The 24,181-nt window shown below is 35.7% G+C and overlaps 1 non-coding gene across 1 annotated transcript; it reads left to right on the forward strand.

Annotated features, from left to right (window-relative positions):
• Nucleotides 1-21,598: 21,598 nt before the first annotated feature.
• On the forward strand, nt 21,599-21,705 carry LOC141688482 (small nucleolar RNA R71). The gene has a single exon (XR_012561923.1). It is a non-coding gene; the product is annotated as a small nucleolar RNA R71 (small nucleolar RNA).
• Nucleotides 21,706-24,181: the final 2,476 nt, after the last annotated feature.

Consider the following 24,181-nt stretch of genomic DNA (forward strand, 5'->3'; position numbering starts at 1 on the left):
ATTATCTGAGGTTATAAAAAACTGTTAGTCGCCAAGCACGCGCTAATACTTCACGCAAGTATACGCGATCGTAAGTAATATAGAATTATTTCTAGTTCATTCCCACAGAGACTGGTTAAATTAACTATGTAATTTATGAACTTATAGAACAATGATATGTCTATTATTCAATGCTAAGACGAATAACGATTTGGGTTTTGATTATACTACGATTAACTATTGAGAATTATACTAGAGAACATTAACTAAAGAGATTAAAGAAAGTTGAATAATATGTGACACAAACATGGGATTCTAACTTCATTAAATACTTCATTCAATGGCCTTTTCTTTCTTAACCTTAGCATGTAATGGTGATGACACTAATCAGATAACACAAAACGGATAAATGCCAACTTTCGTTGTACGAATACCGTACTACCAGACATCCACAAAAGAGATAGAAGCTGAATATATACCAATTATATTGAGACCCTATATTTCTATAGAATTTGACAACATAACGGTTTAATGCACAAGTTATCTATCGTGATTACATAGGGCAAGTAAGATGGTTAAAATGACCTATGAATCATGCATAACAATAACACATGAACCTATGCTAGCATGGCAAGTTCTAAATCCTTAAATTCACTGTCGCTTCATTAAGAATTAACACGCTATCTTATAAGTTTGCGACGCTCATAAGATGAATAAGCACAACCAATACTAGGTTATCATACAATCACCACACACTAAGGCATCAAAACAATTTAACTAAAGAAATCCATAAATAAATCTGCTTGAACCCCACGATAATGATTAGCCCATAATCAGACTCATCATCAATGTGGGTTCCGATGAAAGCATGGTATAATAAACGTAGTCTTTATAAACAAATAATAAACAAGGTACGTAATCCAGAGTATTAGGTTCGACAAAATAAGAAACGAGCATCCAAGATTACAACTTAGAACAAAAATTCACAAGAATAAACTAGATCTTCTTCGCCTTCGTTGAATTGTGCTATAGGTCTTCTTGTCGTCTTCTCCTTAAGCTCCGTTATAAAAAAACGTCTTTTTTATTATCTTTAAATAGCATCCCAATTAAGCCAAAAGCCCAGAAAAACAGTCTTCTAATTGAAACAGGAGACTGGATTCCTGACCTGGCGCAACCGCATGCTTCACCATCGCGGGCGCGCTAACATTCTGTTTCTCTGGCGCGGGCGCGCGCTAGCACAACGCGGGCGCGCCGGTCTTCTTGAAAAACTGGAATTGCCTTCTTTTATTGCTGCAACGAGTTGGTCTTCACGAGCCTTTATTCCATGGACACCATCCTAACACCATATTAGCATCAAATAAATGCCAATTCACCCGAATCCTGAATTTATGCCTGAAATGTAAAAACACTAGAAAACACATTAAAACACCAACAACTTGAGTACAAATATACCAATTCAAAGCTAAATGGAGCATTATAAAGTGTCACAAATGCCACTCAACATACCCCCAAACTTGAATCGATGCTTGTCCTCAAGCATAAACATACTCAAAGAATAAGAAATAAAAATGCATGATTGGAACTAAATGAATGCAACGATCCCCAATAGAATAACTAAACCAATCAACAAGTAACATCTCAACAAATGCAGTCATTCACATAAAGATCAATCAAACCTTACAAATCAACTTATAAACCAGAGACGTGCGTGCGTGCAAATTCTTACAAATATACTATCGCTACTAGCTCAATAATCATGACTCACTAATCATCAAAGTAATTGCAAGGTTATAAATAAAATAAAAGCTAGACTCAAAATAACTTATAACACTTCAATTATTATATTGGAGTTTTACATGGATTCACACTTTTATTCAGAACACATAAATAACACCAGTATGCTTATTTGACCGTGCAATGATTGAGATCCACAAAAGACTTATACAATAGTACCCATGTAACGAGCGTTAGGTTAGCGGATCTCAGACCGTAAAAGCCTTAGGTCAGTAGGCATAAAGTCCCCTAAGAACTTAATAACTCAAGTACTAAAGAGCCCACTCATGATCAATTATACTTAACACTTATTTTTTTTCTTTTTTCTCTTTTTTTTTCTTTTTTCACAAATTTCTGAACGAGTGCGTTTCGCTCCATCTCGTTCAACCTTAGACTACTCATATTAAATGAGCTGGCTACTAGCCATTTGACACCTAGCCACAACAACTAGCAATGAAATCCAATTTTCTCCAGTTTTTAAAAATCCATGTTATTTTATCATTAAGAGAATATCCTAAATTCTAAATATAAACAAGCGATTAAACCTCAACAAACAAACAAACCATGACCATGATCTAGCACTCAAGCAACCTATAAGACTTAGTGAAATACAATTATCTCTAGCATGCAAATTAATTCGACAAGACTTAACATCAATAAATACGACATCACTACACTAGCATCAATATCACAAATCAATCGGAAAAATCATCTAAGGGATCATGTTATTATGCAAATGCATGAACTATATGAACAAGCTATCATAAATCTACCAAATTAAAAAAAACTACATGGAAAAATATGCAACTATATGCACTAAACTATCATGAATATGCAAACTAATGCGACTCACACAAAACATATTCCTTCAACTACTACCCCCAAACTTAAAATTTTCACCGTTCTCAGTTAAGGTAATAGTAAGGAATCAGGCATACCTACTCCGAATCAGGATCCTCACCCCCAATGGGTGAAGTTTCAGGCGTGTATGGAGGTGAATACATGGAGTCCTCACCAAATACTGGCCACTGGATGTCAACTCCTGTGGCTCTGAATGCAGTTCCTAGTGCCTGGGTGAGAACACGTGTAAATCGACTATGGATGTCATGCATCGCATCCATCCTCCTCACTAGATGCCTATACTGTGTTATGCTTATACCAACTCAACATCAGCTCATGCTTTCTCCTGCTCCTGCTGTGATGGACCAGCCTCCTCGCCCAACTGAGCTCTCCAACCTGCCTCACGGGCATACTTTGACCCAACGACAAATGTTTGATCAGCTGGTCGTTTGCCCAGAAGAAGATCATATGAATAACCAAGCCCCTTAGGATCGTGCTTACCACCGTACCACTCCACCATATTCAATATAGTCAAACTATCGATAGCAAAACTAGGAAGCTGAAGTTGCTCATGTGCGGCCCAACTGACAAGAACTACCGCACACAACTTCGTCATGATGGACGCATAGGGTATGGATCCCATAGTACTCCCTCACAAAAACCTTATAATACATTGGTGAATAACCTTACCAAGGTCCACATAGTCACCCTGCAGAATACCTCACAACAGCCGTACATGCTCCACAGTCACATCATGCACATGAGAAGATGGCATGATGTTACCACAGATAAACGCATTCCATGCACGAGCAAACATGTTCATGCTCGAAGCAGGGAAAGTGGAATAATCAGTCGTGCCCCTCTTGAACTTCCAATGAGTCTCAGGAACACAAAGAGTAGCAACTATCAAATCCAAATCAAAGTCCTCCGGAGTCTTAGCGTTCCAGGTGTTCTGACCGGGTTTCCTCGCGGGTTGCTTAATCACCCTCCTTATTGCATCTGCACTGTACTCCACCGTCATCCCCCTAACCACAGTGAAACCGTTCTTCTCCGCCTTAGCATTAGCATAAAACTCTCGAACAACACTCATGGGCACAACAGCAGGTGCCTCACAAAAAGTAACCCAACCCATCTCCAAGATCATCTCCAATAACTTACCATCCTTCCCCGATGGCAGAAAACCTCGCTCCTTTGCTATAGGCTTCGAGAGAATCCTCGTATACTCCACTTCAGCCTCGGGAGTTGAAAACCTCGGCCTCACACCACCTACACTCGAAGAATCAGTGGTGCTAATGCTGACTTGAGTTCTTTGTCTATTGGGTGCCATTGGGATTGAATAAGAAAGAATAAAAGATAAATGTTTGAGAGAGAATTGTGTTTGTGAATTTGAGAAGTGGTGAAGAAGTTTGTGTGTAAGTGTATGTATATATAGGAGGTGAGAAGAGAATTAGATATAGAAGAAATTGATTATGGGAATAGTGGGAATAATGGGTTTGATTTGGAGTGGGAAATTTGGGATGTGGAAGAGTAAAATTCGGGTAGAAATTGATTTTTAAAAGAAGTCCCCGATTTTCTCGTCACAAACTGCCCCTTTTTCTGAATCGGGACCTTGGCGCGACCGCGCCCTAGACCAGCGCGGGCGCGCTTGGTTTCTGAAATTCCAGTGCGGGCGTGCGCTAGATCAGTGCGGGCGCACTCAGCTTCTGAAGTTGGCCATGAAATTTTATATTTTTTTGATTTTTTTTTTGTGTTTTTCTCTTTTCTTCTTGCTTCCTCTACCTACTAATGTACAACAAACTTGGGTTGCCTCCCAAGAAGCGCTTGTTTTACGTCGTTAGCTCGACGTAGAAATGCGAGATCAGACAGACAATAGAATGGTACTAACCACCTCGCGGTTTGCCGTGTCACCATAGTAATGCTTCAACCTTTGACCATTTATCTTGAATGCTTGGCCCAGATCATTCTCAAAAATCTCTACTGCTCCATGTGGAAACACAGTTTTGACAACAAATGGCCCTGACCACCTCGACTTCAACTTTCCAAGAAAAAGACGGAGACAAGAGTTAATCAAAAGAACTTGTTGCCCCGACATAAATGATTTAAGCACTAGACCCCTATCATGCCACCTCTTGACTTTCTCCTTATACATTTCGTTATTTTCATATGCTTGAAGTCGAAACTCGTTGAGTTCATTCAATTGAAGCATCCTCTTCTTTTCAGCTGCATCCAAGTCCAGATTCAACTTCTTCAAAGCCCAATACGCTTTATGCTCTAGCTCTACCGGCAAATGACACCTCTTACCATAATCCAACCGAAATGTAGATATTCCCAATGGAGTCTTGTATGTTGTTCTATGCGTCCAAACAGCTTCATCAAGCTTCAAAGACCAATCTTTCCTTGATGGACACACAACTTTCTCTACATTATGCTTGATCACTCTGTCAGATACCTCAGCTTGACCATTCATCTGAGGATGATAAGTCATAGAAATGCGATGATTCATATTATACCTTTGCATCATAGCAGTGAACTTGCGATTGCAAAAATGCGACCCCTCATCACTGATTATGACTCTTGGAGTTCCAAATCTTGTAAATATCTGCTTGTGAAGAAAATTAAGCACTACTTTCGCATCGTTTGTTGGCAACACCTTAACTTCAACCCATTTCGACACATAATCAACTGCCAACAAGATATACTGATTGTTACAAGATAAGAGAAATGGCCCCATGATGTCAATTCCCCAAACATCGAAGACTTCAACCTAGGAAGCACATTAAGAGGCATCTCATCCCTCTTTGATATATTACCCACACGTTGACATTGATCATATTTCAAAACAAACTGATGAACATCTTTAAACTTGGTCGGCTAAAAGAAACCTGCTTAAAGAATACGAGCTACTATCTTTTCTCTACCATAATGTCCTCCATAAGCCATTGAGTGGCAATCTCGCAAGATCCGCCTGTTTTTCTATAAGGAATACATCTCCTGATTATTTGGTCAGCTCCTTGTCGAAAAAGAAACGGCTCATCCCACATATACCACTTCATTTCATGCAAAAACTTCTTCCTTTGAGTGTATGACAAGTCGGGAGGCATGATATTACTCACAAGGTAGTTCACAATGTCTACAAACCACGATTCTTTCTCTTGCACTCGAAACAGCTACTCATCGGGAAAAGACTCATTTATTACTGTCTTATCCAGTGAAGTTGCAATTGGATCCTCTAAATGCAAGAGATGATCAACGACTTGATTTTCAGTTCCTTTTCTGTCCTTGATCTTTAATTCAAACCCCTGGAGTAAAAGAACCCATCTAATCAATCTAGGCTTCGAGTCCTTCGAGTCCTTCGAGACGATATATCGAATGGCAGCGTGATCAGTGAAAACTATAACCTTTGTCCCAAGCAGATAAGATCGAAATTTCTCAAAACCATAGACGGTAGCCAAAAGTTCTTTCTCCGTAGTAGTGTAGCTCAGTTGAGCACATTAAGAGTCTTACTAGCATAGTAGACTACATGAAATATGTTGTTCCTTCTTTGCCCAAGAACTACTCCAACTGCATAGTCACTTGCATCGCACATCATCTCAAACGGTTCAATCCAATCAGGTGTAGTTATGACAGGTGTAGTTATGACAGGTGCCATGATTAAACTCTTTTTTAAGAACTCAAAAGTAGCCACGCACTCATCATCAAACTTAAACGGGACATCCTTCTCCTAGAAGATTGCACAAAGGTTAGAAATTTTTTAGAAGTCCTTGATGAACCGCCTGTAGAAGCCCGCATGACCAAGAAAACTGTGAACTCCCATAATAGAAATTGGTAGTGGAAGATTTTCGATGACCCCCACTTTGGATTTGTCCACCTCAAGACCCTTACTAGAGACCTTGTGCCCAAAAATAATGCCCCATCGCACCATAAAGTGACATTTCTCCCAATTGAGAACCAAATTGGTCTCAACACACCTCTTGAGAACGTCTCCAAGATTCTGCAAATACTCATCAAATGAATCATCAAACACATAGAAATCGTCCATGAACACCTCCACATTCTGACCAATCATATCAGAGAAGATAGCTATCATGCATCTCTGAAATATGGTCGGTGCTCCACATAGCCCAAAAGAAACTCTCCAGAATGCAAAAGTACCAAAAGGACATGTGAATGTATTCTTTTCTTGATCTTCTAGAGCGATACAAATCTGATTATACCCCGAATAGCCATCCTGAAGACAATAGTAATCATGCCCTGCCAATCTATCAAGCATCTGATCAATGAAAGGAAGAGGGAAGTGATCCTTCCTTATAGCCTTGTTTAGCTTTCTATAATCCATGAAAACTCTCCACCCCGTGACTGTTCGTGTAGGAATAAGCTCATTCTTCTCATTTTCTATCACAGTGATACCTCATTTCTTTGGCACATACTAAACTGGGCTCACCCATGAACTGTCAGAAATAGGATAGATGATCCCTGTATCTAACCACTTGAGGATTTCCTTCTTCACAACCTCTTTCATGATCGAATTTAGCCTTCTTTGTTGCTCCACAGTAGGCTTGCTTCCCGGCTCTAGCAGAATTTTGTGCATGCAATACCAAGGGCTGATTCCCTTAATATCTGTTATAGTCCAACCAATTGCCGATTTGAATTCTCTAAGAATTCTCAAAAGCTTCTCCTCGTCGCTACCTGAAAGGTCAGATGCAATAATAACAGGCAAAGTAGATGCATCACCTAAAAATGCAAACTTCAAATATTCAGGTAAAGGCTTAAGCTCAAGAGTAGGAGCTTCCTCAACAGATGGCTTGAGGTTCTTAAGAGCTTTGTTCAGCTCCTCCAATCCAAGATATTCAAAAGGCATATCCATCTTTCGCTTCCATGGAGAAGCATTCAAATATTGCAAGTGCTCTTCACATTCATCATCTTCACTATCGGAATTCCCCAACAAGGCTTTTTCAAAGGCATCAGACCTTAGCAATCGATCGAGTTCAGAATTTACCACAGAATTGACCATCTCCACCTTAAAACACTCCTCATTTTCCGTAGGAAATTTCATGGCATTGAACACATTAAAAGTTACATCCTAATCCATCACTCGCATGGTGAGCTCATCTTTCTGCATATCTATCAAGGTTAGGCCAGTAGCCAAGAAAGGTCTTCCCAAGATTATGGGAATCTTCTTATCCTCCTCGAAATCAAGAATTACAAAATCAGCAGGGAAGATGAGTTTATCCACCTTGACCAAGACATCCTCCACAATACCTCGCAGATATGTAATAGAACGGTCAGCCAACTATAACACCCCCAAATCCGGGGTCAGGATTGGGTGTCACTAAACAACGTTAAATAATATAAACATGTATATTAAAAAATTATACTGATAACCTCTCATTATTCCGGATCGCTTACAGGTTATGGTACGAAACAAGAATCTAACCTTCTAAAATCACAATAACAAACTATAATTTCATTACCTCTTTACTAACTTCCTCATATTATTCTCCCTGACACCTCCAAATTCCTCCAGCTGGAATTTTTCCACTTTTGCTGTCTTTTAAAAGTTATTCTCTCCTCTCCCCATTTGATACTGAAAGAAATAAGAATTTACAAAGCAAAAGTGAGCCAAAAATGCCCAACAAGTATCATAAATGGTTTCCATGTATCAGATCAAAGAAACTTCTGGAAACGATTGTTGAATGATTTCAAAACATCTTTATTTATTTAAAATAGTTGAGCGAACAAAACATCAGCCCTCATTGGCCTTTAGTCATAAATCACATTTTTCTGAAAAAGAACAGTGAACGTTTCAATGTTTCATACCTTTGAATCAAATTTTTGTTTGATTTTGTAATCATAAACTATTCAAGAAGGAATGTCACTAATGGCGATCAATAATAAATTAGTCTGGACACTAGAAACCAATATATGCATTATAACCTACTGATCAGTCAGGATATAATGCAGATCTATACCCAACTGTATAGACCCAACCAACATATGGGGTACCCAGGAAACTATGGCCTATTAATCAAGGGACCAACCAACTCTGGCCCTTAGGGTCCAGCTCATTCTTGGCCCTCATCTTAACCATCCAGTCCGTAGAGTATTTTGATGTCAAATCACTTTGATTTCAAAACATCCCGATTCTGGGTTCGCAAATAACCCGAACTAATGGGTATTTGCTCAAGAGATCAATCGATAATCAAGGAACAAGATCAAAAAAGCACTGGCATAAATAAGAGTAATTGTAGCGAAATAAAAAAACATTTAAATACTCAGAACTTAGAATAGGAAAAAAGAAATATTTATAGTTTTTTAGAAGAAAGTGTAGGAATACATGCCTCAATTGGTAACCCTCTGATCTTTAACTATCTGCCATATTACTCAGTCTTGATGTATCTGTATTTCCTTTGACAGGCTACTTGACCTTTCATGTCAATCACCATTTCAGGTCTATCTCTATTCTGAATCCACTCATTTCGTTACTACACGTAATCAGGCTTTACTTTTACAATCTCTGTCTGGCTTTGAATGCCTCGAACTATGTGTATCTATCATAAATGATACCATTCAATGAACTGATAATATATAATTGTCTCGTCTATACGTTTATCCTTAACGTCTACCCCGCACGATAATAATAGACAATGATCATCTTTAATCAGATAATGTTTTAAAAGACAAGTTGACTCATTATCCATATAACACGTAAACATGAGACATGTAATCATATTATTCATATAACACATAATCACATAATTCATGAAGCACATAAGTTGAATCGTCAAAAGATAGGTCTCAATACGTTAAAAATTGAAATCGGGTCAAAAAAAGTATTTTATCGATCAATTACTCACTCAGAATGATTCATAAAATAAACGCCCTTTTGATATAAAAGAATTTAGGTCTCGAAAATATTTTGAATAGAAGCGAAATATTTTTCTGAGTCTAGAGGCGTTCGTTTCGTATTAAACGGACGAATGGTTGATTTATTATATATAAACTGAGAATAATTCAATTAATAATAATATTAATTGAATTTTAAATATCTTTATATAAATTTTAAAAGCTTAAAAATAATTTTTAAATCATTATTTGGCTAATTTATAAATAATTACATTTTATTTAACTATTTATTGATAAAATTTATTAATTAAATGGATTAAATCCATAAAAAATTTAATTAAAATAAATTATAAATAATTAAATCAAATTTTGATTTTTGAAAATAATAAAGATTATTTTCTTGAATTAAAATAATTTAGTTAATTATTTAAAATAATTAACTAAATAAATTTTGAATTTAAAAATGAATTTTGGAATTAAAAAAAAGAATTAATTGAATTATTTTTAAAATAAAATTGCACAAACAGTTTTCAGTAAAGGAACTTGGGAAAATGAGGATCAAAGGCGGGTCAATTACTGTGTCAGAATGGGGTCGGTAAGAACCAACCGGGTCGCGAAGAACACCGGTGGTTCTTCCCAGAATCCGGTCGTCGCCGGCGGATTCCGGTCGACTCCGATGACCGTCAAAACCACTTGGTTCAAATTCGTTTGAAAGGCCGGATCGATCCTTGTCATCCCAGAAGCTCGATTAAGCCAACCCTGAACATACTCCATCGATAACTCGCGAGTTCCGACGAGGAGGCCATGAAAGCCGGCGAACTCGCACAAACCCGGCGAGTTATCGAACTCGGCCGTTTTCAAACCAAAATCAACATTCTCTATATCAAAATAACGCTCTCAACCCGTATAATTGGTTGACAGCATCAAGATCATCTAACAATTAACATATTAATCAGAAAATCGATTTAGAAATACGAACAAAACAAAGAAAACAAGAACTTGGTTTACTTGACCCAGCAATCGTTTGGTGTAATTAAATATATAAATCGATTGCAATTGACTTCAGGAAGCTATTACAACCATCAAAATCAATCAATAACCCTCAGAGCAAAAATCCCCAAATCTCAACTCAAGAACACCAAGAACCATAATTTCGAGTTTTCAGAAAATAAAACCTCAATTATTATATGTTATTGTACTCTATTTTTGAAGTATAATATATGAAATTGACCAGACTAACGTGCTCTACAACATGGAATCATCAAAATAATCAGATAATCAAGTTTGCAAAAATTCATATTTTAAATCATATAAATTCGGATTAAAACAATTAAATAAGAAAATCACCTTGATTTCTTCACAAAAATGGTTAATTGATTCAGAAAGAACTTTTCGAGAGCTTCGATTTGATATATTGCACGCTTGAATCGGATTTCGATTACGCCTTTGTTTGTGCGATTGATTTTCAAGAACGGGGTGTTTTTAGGGTTTTCTCTTTATTTTTATCGATTTTAACTGACCAATTATGATTATAAGAATAAAATATAATAAAAAATAGGCTATTTATATTTATGGAATATTGGTTTGTGTTGGATCATATTGGATCGATAAATTAGTTACTTAGCCGCTAAGTAACTGCAAAGACAATCCGATTTGATACCCGTATGGGATAATTATCCTAACCGGGCTTCTTATAAAACACTTTACACGAAAAATAATGTAATAATATCCCGTATTTCAAGAATACGGGTTTTGTTGATTTATCGAAATGATTATCGTATCAAAAAATTTACGTCGGGCCACGTACGGGTCAAACATTAATCTGGATCGAAAAAGTCAAAACACGAAGAATGTCCGGAATTACCAGATTAGGTTAGGAAGGAGTTTTCGGAAGAGTTTCGGGTTGTAAAAATGTAAAAACGGTTGAAGTTGGACGATTCTCGGCTTTATAAAATAGTTTCGTAATTATTCAGAAAATAATTAATGAATTCATAAATCATTATAAAATCATATAACATTCCAAAAATTACCAGAAGAATATTACAATCATCTATATTTTATTCTGGGCATTATAAAATTAACATACTCACATTTTATCATATATAAACATCAAAATATCAACACCAATCATCAGATAATTCATCAAAAATCACATAATACTCATATAATAATTATTTATTGATAAAAATAATTACACAATATTTCCCGGATGTTATATCCTTCCCCCTTAAAAGGATTCTATTCTCAGAATCACACTAAGGATCAGATAATGATACATTCAAGTATCTCACTTTCATTTTCTCAAGTAAATCTTTTAACCTTACAACTTTTCATAACTTTAATCGTACAATATGGATCATTCCTCAACAACCTTTTGCTGACATCATGTTCTATTAGTTGCTCATATAACTCAACTCAAGCCTCCATTGTGTATATATATATAATGGAGCTAGATTACTTTTCCTGAGTATACACGTATAAAAACCCTATGAATTTGCTATACGGGTGGCGGTGAAGCCAACTCACTTCCATTTATCCTTTTAATATTGTTTCAAAAGGACCAGCATAACGCATATTAATTATGTTTTCTTTCTAATTCTAGTAATTCGTGATCATGAATGTTTCTAATAGTTACTCGTTGCTGAACCTCATTCCCATATGTTTCTTTGTTCAATTAACTTGGTTGGTAATCGTTTCCGGTCGCATTTGAGGCTCTTTAATCGTTCCCTTAATCTTCTTGTCCATCTGCGAATGATATACTAAAATCATGGTGTATTCGATCCCTAACATTTTTGAATTTTCTCCCGGATTAAGAATTTGTGACAAAATCTCGACTGGATATGATTGACGCACAAACTTATCATCATACCTTAATTTCCTTGAATCACAATCGAATAAAGAAAATTTACTAACCGGGAGGTATCACCCGCATATTCTAACCCATATTATCCCTTATTTTGGTTCCAAAGAGTTCTCATACGAAACTAACTGCAATGCTCTCCCTTGACGTCTAGTCACATACAACATTTATTATTTTCTTTATGTCATATTATCAAAAAGTCATCGTGTATCCTATTCTTGGAGTAACTTGAATCCCTTGAGCTTACGATGTTTAGCCAAATTCCACTCTTTTAGTTCTGCCTTACTTAACGTTCGTTCATCTAGGAGTGGTATATACTATTCTGGTTTGACATAATTCACCGTATTCTAAATATTCCAGTAAAATTTCTAATCAATTAGTTTGATCATTTTCAATCAATTCCTGGATCTGATGACGTATCACTATTTCTCCAAGCAGCAACTAACCCACTTATTGGACAAACTGATCATTAATAAAAGAGAATGACTAGGTTTGGGATAACCTATCAATAATGATTCAATTGATGCTTTCCCTCATTTTCTTTTCATGTCGGGTCACTATATATTTCTTTTAACCCTCAGTACTTAATCATATTCTTGGGATGTATTCCCTATCTCAATTTACAAATGTTTCATCAAATTCTTCACTTTACTTCTGTTCAAAATATTAGATTAAGTAACAATATCGATCAATCTTAGTCCATACTTGAATCTGTGAGCGTACCACAATCTCCTTGTAGCAATATCAACTCATTCCTCAGGTATAGTATTCATCCATAAAAGAATGTCGGGGTTTAGTTAACCTACCCTTGATAATTTAAATAACACTTGCTTCATCTCTGGTTTTCAAGTGATTCTCTATATCATTCCTTAATGAGCTATACTCATTTTTGAAAAGGTTGCGGTAATAGGTTCATCCTCTAATGCATGCTTTAATTCTTCATTTACTTATACGTCCTTCCATTTCCATTCTTATGCCATGTCAATCTATACTTCTATTTAAATTTCCATATTTAATCGCAGTCTTAGAATGAATTCCCTATCTCCAAATATTGGCATCTCACTCCATGCCTTACATTAGCTCTAGCAACCTGACGTTCATAATTTTCTTATATCCAGGATACTCCTATAAATTTCTTTATCATTCTTTTGATTCCACGTTCCCTTCTAGTCAAGTTCTCCATTCTCATGACTCATTCTCTCTTCTTAACATAAGCGATTTCTTCTTTCTAGTTGTACCGATTTGGTTACTACTAGATAAGCCATTTTGTGGCTAATACTGGAAAAAAAGCTTTCCATCATTATTTGAATTCTTGTCGACCGAACTATCAAATCCCATTGTCAGCTACTTCCTTAACCTTACTCACACAATCACTAATCGCACAACTTTCATTTTTAATCCACTCCAACTATTCTCTGTCACATCTTTGGCTTCTTCGCATTGAAGATATATTTCAAATTATTGAGGTCTATGCCCGCTGTACATTGTCTCTCTTCAAGTCCTTGAATAAAACCTTGTTGCAGATGATAAAAATCTCCTTGATCGTCTAATAACATCCATATTGATGTAGTTATTAATCTCTCCTTCATTCTCTTCCTTCCTTCTCCTGGCTCTTATCTTGAACCTTTAATTCTTGAAAATGTTCTTCTCACTCGCATGTGCAAATAACTTTTTAATTCTCTTATCTATTGCAAAGGGCATATTTATCCAATTAAAGCCCTGCACACTTGCAGTAATATCGCGCTGATTCCGCTGAACTTCTGAATTCTACTGGTGTCCTTACTTCCTCCAAATTTCTCATTGCTTTGACTTCGGATCTGAAAATCACATCAGAATTTGACTTAATCTAATTAGAATCGATTTCCATCTAACTGACCATAAGTTGGTAGAATTAACCAATTAACTCTTTTAATTGATCAATCGAACCAAGTGATGGCTAGGTAGATGAAATCAGAGACCAATTATATAAAGTCAGTTTGGCTACAACCATTTCTTTCAAGAACTGAGATCGTAATCATTTGGACTATCAACAGGAATATTAATAACACATGAAAGTATACTTTGCCTTTAAAAGTAGGGTATTTCTAAAAATTTGGGCAGCATCTCTTCTATATTATGGACTACCAGTCGGACTCAAGCCGACACCAACAATCAACCAAACTACTAATCAACCATATCAATCCACCACCATCAACCAAACTCATCATTTCATCATACTCCAAAATATAACATGCTGATAACCACATCTTCTACAAACTGACATAGCATACGTTTTTTTATCAAACTAGGGCCATAACCATACCTTTCAATTATTTTTTTCAAAATATCTCGGAACTCCACTAATGAATATAAAATTATTCTGCTGCTTCTCAAAACTTTATTCCAGGATTCTTCTGGTTTATTTTTCAGTTCAAATTCTCTAATTAATAGTTCATATTAATATTCTACTCATAAATTCATCCCAAAGAAATCTTTTAATCTTATTTTCCACGACTCATACATGTATATGAATACTTTAAGAACTTATACTACATCTTTCACCCGATCAAACAAATACTCTACCCTTGAGAATATACGCTTCTTTCATTAGTTAACTTGTCTAATTTCTGATAATCAATACATGGTCTCAACCAATATTATATTCTATAAAAACTCACTTGGTTTTAAAGTGTTACTTGTTAAAAGATTTGATATAATTGGATCATCAGTTCTTTATTTCTATTTATATGTTCCTATACGGAACCTTCGTCGCTGGCTCAGTTAGGGGTATTAAATTCACCATACTCATTTATTCAAGTTAGAGAACCTAACAAGTCCTTGAAAATCACGTTCAAAATTTGTTTGCAATTAAGATTTCTTCGATCTTGAATCTTCATGGCAAGTATCTTCCCAGGACGAAAGGATGTTTCACGTATTAATTTCTTGTCCGAGTCATTGTTAAGAATTCTTTGATCTTCAGTTGTCGTCCCGCCACTCGTTCTCTTTGTCTGATGTACACAGCTTTTATTCCTTATTTTACAATTAATTTACTTGTTGTGATTCGCTAACAATTCATCTCACGTTAAAATCTTCTGACTTGAAGTGCACCGTGTTCATGTAATCTACCTTACTGATGAAATTCTCGTAACAGGAACAATTTTATGATTTGATGTCTTTGTAATGACCACGCTATCGGTTTAACCATTTTTCCTCGTCCGCAGATATCCACCACTTATCGGCTTGCGATTATATCTATGTTCGGCCTATAATTCCACCTGCTACACGGGACTATTCCACTTTTTCTAAAATCTTCAAAGAATAGACTTAACACAAGAAGAGAGTTTTGTGAATATGATTTTGATTAAACTGGGTAAGGAATAATAATGCAACAAAACAATTGGGTGAATCTGTACATCAATAAATTGAAGGAAGAAGAATGAGTGAAGATTTGGATATGAATGAGACAACCATATTCGTACTCAAGGTGTCCAGACTTTCATACTATATGGCATACAACACATGATTAGGTGGCGTCCCACCAAACTCTTCGTCATTTCGACAAAGCGTCATATCATAACACTGCTTGTCTCGACCAAAAAGAAATATTCTGAGAAGAGAAATAATTTGAAAGGGATACACTAAATTTTCTTTCCTTCTTTTCTCATATATTTATTACTGAGAGAAACCCACACGTATTCAAGAATCAAGAAAAGTATACGCAGTCGTGGAAAAGAATGACACCGTTAGTCGCCATCTATGTTTCTCGTATGCCTCCTTTTAGGGCTCGTTCGAGTAACAGATTCCAGATCCACGCCAGATGATAGATTCGAAATATCTTCTGGAAATGCCTTTAACATTCAACCAATTTGAGCATAATTGTCTTCTCATTGGATTTGCCGTCATCACTTCTTGCTTCATCCCTGCCATGTAAGTCTTGTATTGTATGCGTCATGCTTTCATGTTTGATACTTTAGTAATTCGTCCATAATCGCGTTCTTACGGAATTTATAATCATAATTTCTAATTTCTTCTATACCGCGTAGCGTAACCATTGATCCTGCAATGCCTCGACTCTGTCGATAGGAATATTATTCTTCTTCAATCATCTAGATTATTTCTCCATTTTCTTCAATCATACTCGAGCTTCTTTTGGGTCAACGGACCCATTTTAAACTTTAATAATTCCTTAAATTAGATAAATAATATTTCCACACGTTGATTCAATTATTGATACTATTAAACAAGGTTTGCATTTTCTTCCGAGAAAATTTTAAGCTTCTCCATATTAGCGGGTCTACTTGGCCCTCTGAACTAGCAATAATGAGTTTGATCAAGTATTTTTCCATGTAATCTAATACTTATAGCAACAAAAACTCAAGTAGTAATTTGAAAACCAAATTTTAAAAAAAAACTTATTCTGTTTAAAAAACTTTTAGAAAGTCTTTTAAGAAAGTCTTTTTTCGAAAACTTGTTTTAGAATTTTGAAAATCGCACATCTGGTCGTCCTTACTATATGAGTTGGTTGTTGTTCTCTTCAACCTCAACAAGGTACCTAATTGAAGAAACGACCACCTAAGGGTCCATTCACTTTAGTATATCTTCTACCCCTTATTGGGTAAATTTTCCTTCATTAATTGGCAAAAACTTCATTTACCGTTGTATATCATTTTATTCGTAACTCTAACTCCAGTGCTGGCATTTGGTACTATCTTTGACATTTTTATCATTGTCCTTGATGTTGTAGTTACAACCGATTGACGTAATTCAACGTTCTATCCATACATAAAGTCGTATCTTCTTGTTAACCTTAAATATAACTAATAAGATCGATATGTCGATCCTTGCACGACGCCCAAAAATTGATAAGAAGCTCCTCGCCACAGTGGTGCCTTTAAACTTGCGACGTTGGCTCTTCGTTAGCTTCAATCAACGTGTTGCCTCCAGTCTGATGTTTATCCTACTATATAATTCTAAGTTTTCTCATACTAAAACTTTCATATCTTTCCTTATACAAAATTCCCACAGAAATCAATCGCATTTTCCTTTAAAACCATATGAAAATAGGGTAATTTACCCAATCTCTGTCGAGCTGTCGACTCTTGACAACTATAGGATCTGGGAACTCAATATTTCTATAACGGAAATATATTCTCCTTCCACTTATCTTAACAATATCCTATCTTACTAATCCATATCGGATCTGCTAATCTTAATTTACACTCAACTCGAACTCAAAATGAGTATACTTAGGGTCTTCCTTATCTTATATGACCTGTCAATCCTATCTTACTTCCACCTATTCTTATTTCAGAGACCAATAACATGTAGCTCTGATACCAACTGTAACACCCCAAAATCCGGGGTCAGGATTGGGTGTCACTAAAAATTTAAATAATATAAACCAGTATATTAACATAATTATACAAATAACCCCTCATTATTCTAGATCGCTTACAGGTTATGGTATGAAACAAGAATATAACGTTCTAAAATCATAATAACTAATTACAATTTCATTACCTCTTTAATAACTTCCTCGTATCATTCTCCCTGACACCTCCAAATTCCTTCAGCTGGAATTTCTCCACTTTTCCTGTCTATTAAAAGTTATTCTCTACTGTCCTCATTTGATCCTGAAAAAAATAAGAATTCACAAAGAAAGAGTGAGCCAAAAATTCCCAGCAAGTATCATAAATGGTTTCCAGGTACAGATCAAAGAAACTTCTGGAAATGATTATTGAATGATTTCAAAACATCTTTATTTATTTAAAACAGTTGAGTGAACAAAACATCGTCCCTCATTGGCCTTTAATCATTAATCACATTTTTCTGAAAAAGAACAGTGATCGTTTCAATGTTTCATCCCTTTGAATCAAATATTTGTATGATTTTGTAATCATAAACTATTCAAGAAGGAATTCCTTTAATGGCGATCAACAATAAATTAGACTGGACACTAGAAACCAATATATGCACTATAACCTGCTGATCAGTCAGGATATAATGCGGATCTATACCCAACTGCATAGATCCAACCAACATATGGGGTACCCAGGAAACTATGGCCTATTAATCAAGGGACCAACCATCTATGGCCCTTAGGGTCCAGCTCATTCCTGGCCCTCATCATAACCATCCAGTCCGTTGAGTATTTTGATGTCAAATTACTTTGATTTCAAAACATCCTGATTCTGAGTTCGGGAAGATCAAAAAGGCACTGGCATAAATAAGAGTAATTGTAGCGAAATATAAAAACATTTAACTATTTTGAACTTAGAATAAAAATGAAGAAATATGTGCAGTATATTAGAAGAAAGTGTAGGAATATTTGCCTCAATTGGTAACCCTTTGATCTTTAACTATCTACCATATTACTCAGTCCTGATGTATCTTTATTTCCATTGATAGGTTACTTGACCTTTCTTTTCAATCACCATTTCAGGTCTATCTCTATTCTGAATCCACTCGTTTCGTTACTACACGTAATCAGGATTTACTTTTACAATCTCTGTCTGGCCTTGAATGCCTCGAACTATGTGTATCTATCATAAATGATACCATTCAATGAACTGACAATATATAATTGTCTCATCTATATGTTTATCCTTATCGTCTATCCTCCCGATAATAACAGATAATGATCATCTTTAATCAGATAACGTTTTAAAAGATAAGTTGACTCATTATCCATATAACACGTACACATAAGGCATGCAATCATATTATTCATATAACACATAATCACATAATTCATGTAGCACATAAGTTGAATCGTCAAAAGATAGGTCTCGATACGTTTAAAATTAAAATCGGGTCAAAAAGTGTATTTTAACGATCAATTACTGACTCAGAATGATTCATAAAACAAACATCATTTTAATACAAAAGAATTTAGGTCTCAAAAATATTTTGAATAGAAGCGAAATATTTTTCTGAGTCTAGAGGCGTTCGTTTCATATTAAACGGACGAACGATTGATTTATTATGAATAAAATGAGAATAATTCAATTAATAATAATATTAATTGAATTTTAAGTACCTTTATATAAAATTTAAAAGCTTAAAAATGATTTTTAAATTATTATTTGGCTTAATTATAAATAATTACATTTTATTTAACTATTTTTAGATAAAATTAATTAATTAAATGGATTAATTAATTAATTAAATCCATAAATAATTATTTAAAATAAATTATAAATAATTAAATCAAATTTTGATTTTTTGAATTGGATTTCGATAATACCTTCGTTTGTGCGTTTGATTTTCAAGAACGCGGTGTTTTTAGGGTTTTCTCTGGATTTTTATCGATTTTAAGTGACTGATTATGATTATACGAATAAAATTAATAACAAATAGGCTATTTATATTTATGTAATATTGGTTTGTGTTGGATCGTATTGGATCGATAAATTAGTTACTTAGCCGCTAAGTAACTGCAAAGACGATCTGATTTGATACCCAAATGGGATAATTATCCAAACCGGGCTTCTTATAAAACACTTTACACAAAAAATTATGTAATAATATCCTGTCTTTCGAGAATATGGGTTTTGTTGATTTATCGAAATGATTATCGTATCGAAAATTTTGCGCCGGGCCACGCACGGGTCAAACTGTAATCCGGATGGAAAAAGTCAAAACACGAAGAATGTCCGGAATTACCAGATTAGGTTAGGAAGGAGTTTTTGGAAGAGTTTTGGGTTGTAAAAACGTAAAAATGGTTGAAGTTGGACGATTCCTGACTTTATAAAATAGTTTCGTAATTATTCAGAAAATAATTAATGAATTCATAAATCATTATAAAATCATATAACATTCTAAAAATTACCAGAAGAATATCACACTCATCTATATTTTAATCTGGGCATCATAAAATTAACATACTCACATTTTATCATATATAAACATCCAAATATCAACACCAATCATCAGATAATTCATCAAAAATCACATAATACTAACATAATAATTATATTTTGATAAAAATAATTACACGATATTTCCCGTATGTTACACCAACTGCAAAGTCATATAAGTAGGCTTTGGATCAGGCAAGTCCAACTTCTTGAAGATTGACAAGGGCATCAGATTGATGCTAGCTCCCAAGTCACATAAGCATTTGTCAAATGACACCTTTCCAATGGTGCATGAAATAATGAAGCTTACAGGATCTTTAAGCTTCGGAGGCAACTCCTGTTGCAGCACAACACTGTATTCCTCCGTGAGAGCAACGGTCTCTAAGTCATCAAGCTTCACCTTCCTAGAGAGAATATATTTCATAAACTTCGCATAAATAGGCATTTGTTCAAGAGCTTCAGCGAAAGGTATGTTGATGGGAAGTTTCTTGAACACCTCCAGAAACTTCTCAAACTGCTTATCCAGCTTTTTCTTCTGCAGCCTCTTAGGAAAAGGAGGTGGATGATAGATCTGTTTCTCCCATGTATTACCCTCAGGAGGAGTGTGCTCAACAGTAGTCTTCCTTGTTTTCACTTCTTCTTCTTTAGCCTCAACTTCAAATTCTAGAGTCTTGGCTTTTCAGGATTTGCAACCTTACCAGACCTCAATGTAATTTCCTTAACATGCTCTGTAGCTTCCTTCTTGCCTGGCACTTTAGTATCGCTTGGAAGTGTGCCAGGTTGACGATTTAGTGAAGCATTAGTAATTTGCCCAATCTGATTCTCCAAAGTCTTGATAGACACAGCTTGGCTCTTGCACATGAGCCTCAACTCCTCCAATTCATATTTTTCATTAGCTTGCGGTAACTGCTGAAGTTGAAGTTGTTTCCTAGGGGCATATTGTGGTTGCTAAAAACCAGGAGGCTTATACTGCTTTGTTGTGTATGGCTGGTAAGATTGTTGCACCATATTCTGATTATTACTCCACCTGAAGTTAGGATGATTACGGTTATTTAGATGGTAAGTGGCTGGAGCTTGTTGCTGTGATCTCTGAAAGTTGCTCACAAATTGTGCTAATTCGCTAGAAATAGCGCACTGCTCAGTTTCATGCGCCCCCACACAAAGCTCACAAACACTAGTGATTTGATTAACTCCATAATTAGCCAAAGTGCCCACCTTCATAGTCAAAGCCTTAAGTTGGGCAGCTATAGCAGTTGCTGCATCCAACTCCAAAATTCATGCTACTTTACCCTGAGTTAGCCTCTGAGAAGGATTCTAGTATTCATTAACAGCTATCAGTTTGATCAATTCATAAGCATCATTGTAGCTCTTAGCCCATAAGGCTCCTCCTGATGTTGCATCGAGCATGGGTCTAGAAGTAGCACCCAATCCATTGTAGAAACAGTTTATAATCATCCAGTCAGGCATGCCATGGTGTGGGAACTTCCTTAGCATCTCCTTATATCGATCCCAAGCCTCACACATAGATTCTCCAGTTTGTTGTGCAAACTGAGTAAGAGCAATCCTGATTGCAGCAGTCTTCGCCATGGGAAAGAATTTAGTGAGAAACTTTTGAGCAAGATCCTTCCATGCGGTGATAGACCCTGGTGGTAGAGAATGTAATCAGCACTTTGCCTTATCCCTCAGAGAAAATGGGAAGAGTCACAACTGAGTTCTGTATCATCTGAATCGTGCTCGACTTGATCTCAAAAGTGTTAGCCGAGATGGTTGGTCTGATGATGCTCGAATGAATATCATTGATCTTAGGATGAGAATAATCCATCAAAGCCTTAGGAATTTCTGTTAGATCTTCCATCACTACTAAAGCTGGTTTCTCGACTTTCTCTTCTTCTTCTTCAACTTTCTCTTCGTCCTCAAAAACTTCCCTTCGAATCACTACAGCTTCTTTCTCGGCTTGATCCAGAGTTCTCTTACGAGCCCGCGAATGCGTATGCATACATGCTCGTTAGAGTACCTGAAACACGACAAGGAAAAGAGTAGGTAAGTAATAATGTCCGAGTCAATGAACTTTAACGATCACTGATGATAAACACATAAACTAAAAGTTAACACCGAGTCCCCGGCAGCGGCACCAAAAACTTGTTAGTCGCTAAGCACGCACTAATAATTCACGCAAGTATACGCGATCGCAAGTAATATATAATTATTTCTAGTTCGTTCCCATAGAGACTGGTTAAATTAACTATATGATTTATGCACTTATGCAACAATGATATGGCTATTATTTAATGCTAAGATGAATACCAATTTGGGATTTGATTATACTATGATTAACTATTGAGAATTATACTAGAGAACATTAACTAAAGAGATTAAAGAGAGTTGAATAATATATGACACAAACATGGGATTCTAACTTCATTAAGTACTTCATTCAATAGCCTTTTCATTCTTAATCTTAGCATGTAATGGTGATGACACTAATCAGATAACACGAAACTGATAAACGCCAACTTTCGTTGTACGAATACCATACTACGAGACATCCATAAAAGAGATGGAAGCTGAATAGATACCAATTATATTGAGACCCTATATGTCTATAGAATTTGACAACATAACGGTTTAATGCACAAGTTATCTATCGTGATTACATAGGGCAAGTAAGATGGTTAAAATTACCTACGAATCATGCATAACAATAACACATGAACCTATGCTAGCATGGCAAGTTCTAAATCCTTAAATTCACTGTCGCTTCATTAAGAATTAACACGATATCTTATAAGTTTGCGATGCTCATAAGACGAATAAGCACAACCAATACTAGGTTATCATACAATCACCACACACTAAGGCTTCGAAACAATTCAACTAAAAAAATCCATAAATAAATCCGCTAGAACCCCACAATAATGATTAGCCCATAATCGGACTCATCATCAACGTGGGTTCCGATGAAAGCATGGTATAACAAACGTAGTCTTTATAAACAAATAATAAACAAAGTACGTAATCCAGAGTATTAGGTTCGACAAAATAAGAAATGAGCATCCAAGATTACAACTTAGAACAAAGATTCACAAGAATAAACTAGATCTTCTTCGCCTTCATTGAATTATGCTATAGGTCTTCTTGTCGTCTTCTCCTTAAGCTCCGTTATAAAAAACATCTTTTTTATTATCTTTAAATAGCATCCCAATTAAGCCAAAAGCCCAGAAAGACAGTTTTCTAATTGAAACAGGAAACTGGATTCCCGACCTGGCGTGACAGCGCGCTTCACCAGCGCGGGCGCGCTGGCATTCTATTTCTCTGGCGCGTCCACGCGCTAGCATAGCGCGGGCGAGCTGATCTTCTAAAAAAACTAGAATTGCCTTCTTTTATTGCTACAACGAGTTGGTCTTCATGAGCCTTTATTCCTTGGACACCATCCTAACACCATATTAGTATCAAATCAATGCTAATTCACCTGAATCCCGGATTAATGCCTGAAATGCAAAAACACTAAAACAAACATTAAACCACCAACAACTTGAGTATAAATACACCAATTAAAAGCTTAATGGAGCGTTATAAAGTGTCATAAATGCCACTCAACACAAACCTCAAGTAAAAAGTCCAAAAAGAAACATGAATAGTAAGCATGGTATCTCTAAGGAATCTAATTATAAGTTTGTTCCCAATGCTCCTTGAAAAACTTGTTTTAACTGTGGTAATAATAATCATCTTGCTATTGATTGCAGGAGGAGTAAGAAAATGAAAACTGCTATTCCTGAGTCTGATGTTAGGGGTAGGTCAGTATGTTATAAACCATAAAATCCTTGTTTTCATTGTGTTAGTAGTTGACATTCAATTTACACTTGTATTTCTTATCATAAGCTGTATCATAACTATTATGAACCTTTTCCAAAATTCAATAAAACTGCTTATGTGTTTAATTCTCCTAGTTCTACTAAATCTACTTCTGACAAGATAAATCCTGATAAGGGAAAAACTGTCAGAAGTAAGTATGAATCACAAAGAATTAAGTTGTCCAAAATGAAGGCCC

This window comes from Apium graveolens, chromosome 9 (genome assembly GCF_009905375.1).
Source record: "Apium graveolens cultivar Ventura chromosome 9, ASM990537v1, whole genome shotgun sequence".
Lineage (NCBI taxonomy): Eukaryota > Viridiplantae > Streptophyta > Magnoliopsida > Apiales > Apiaceae > Apium > Apium graveolens.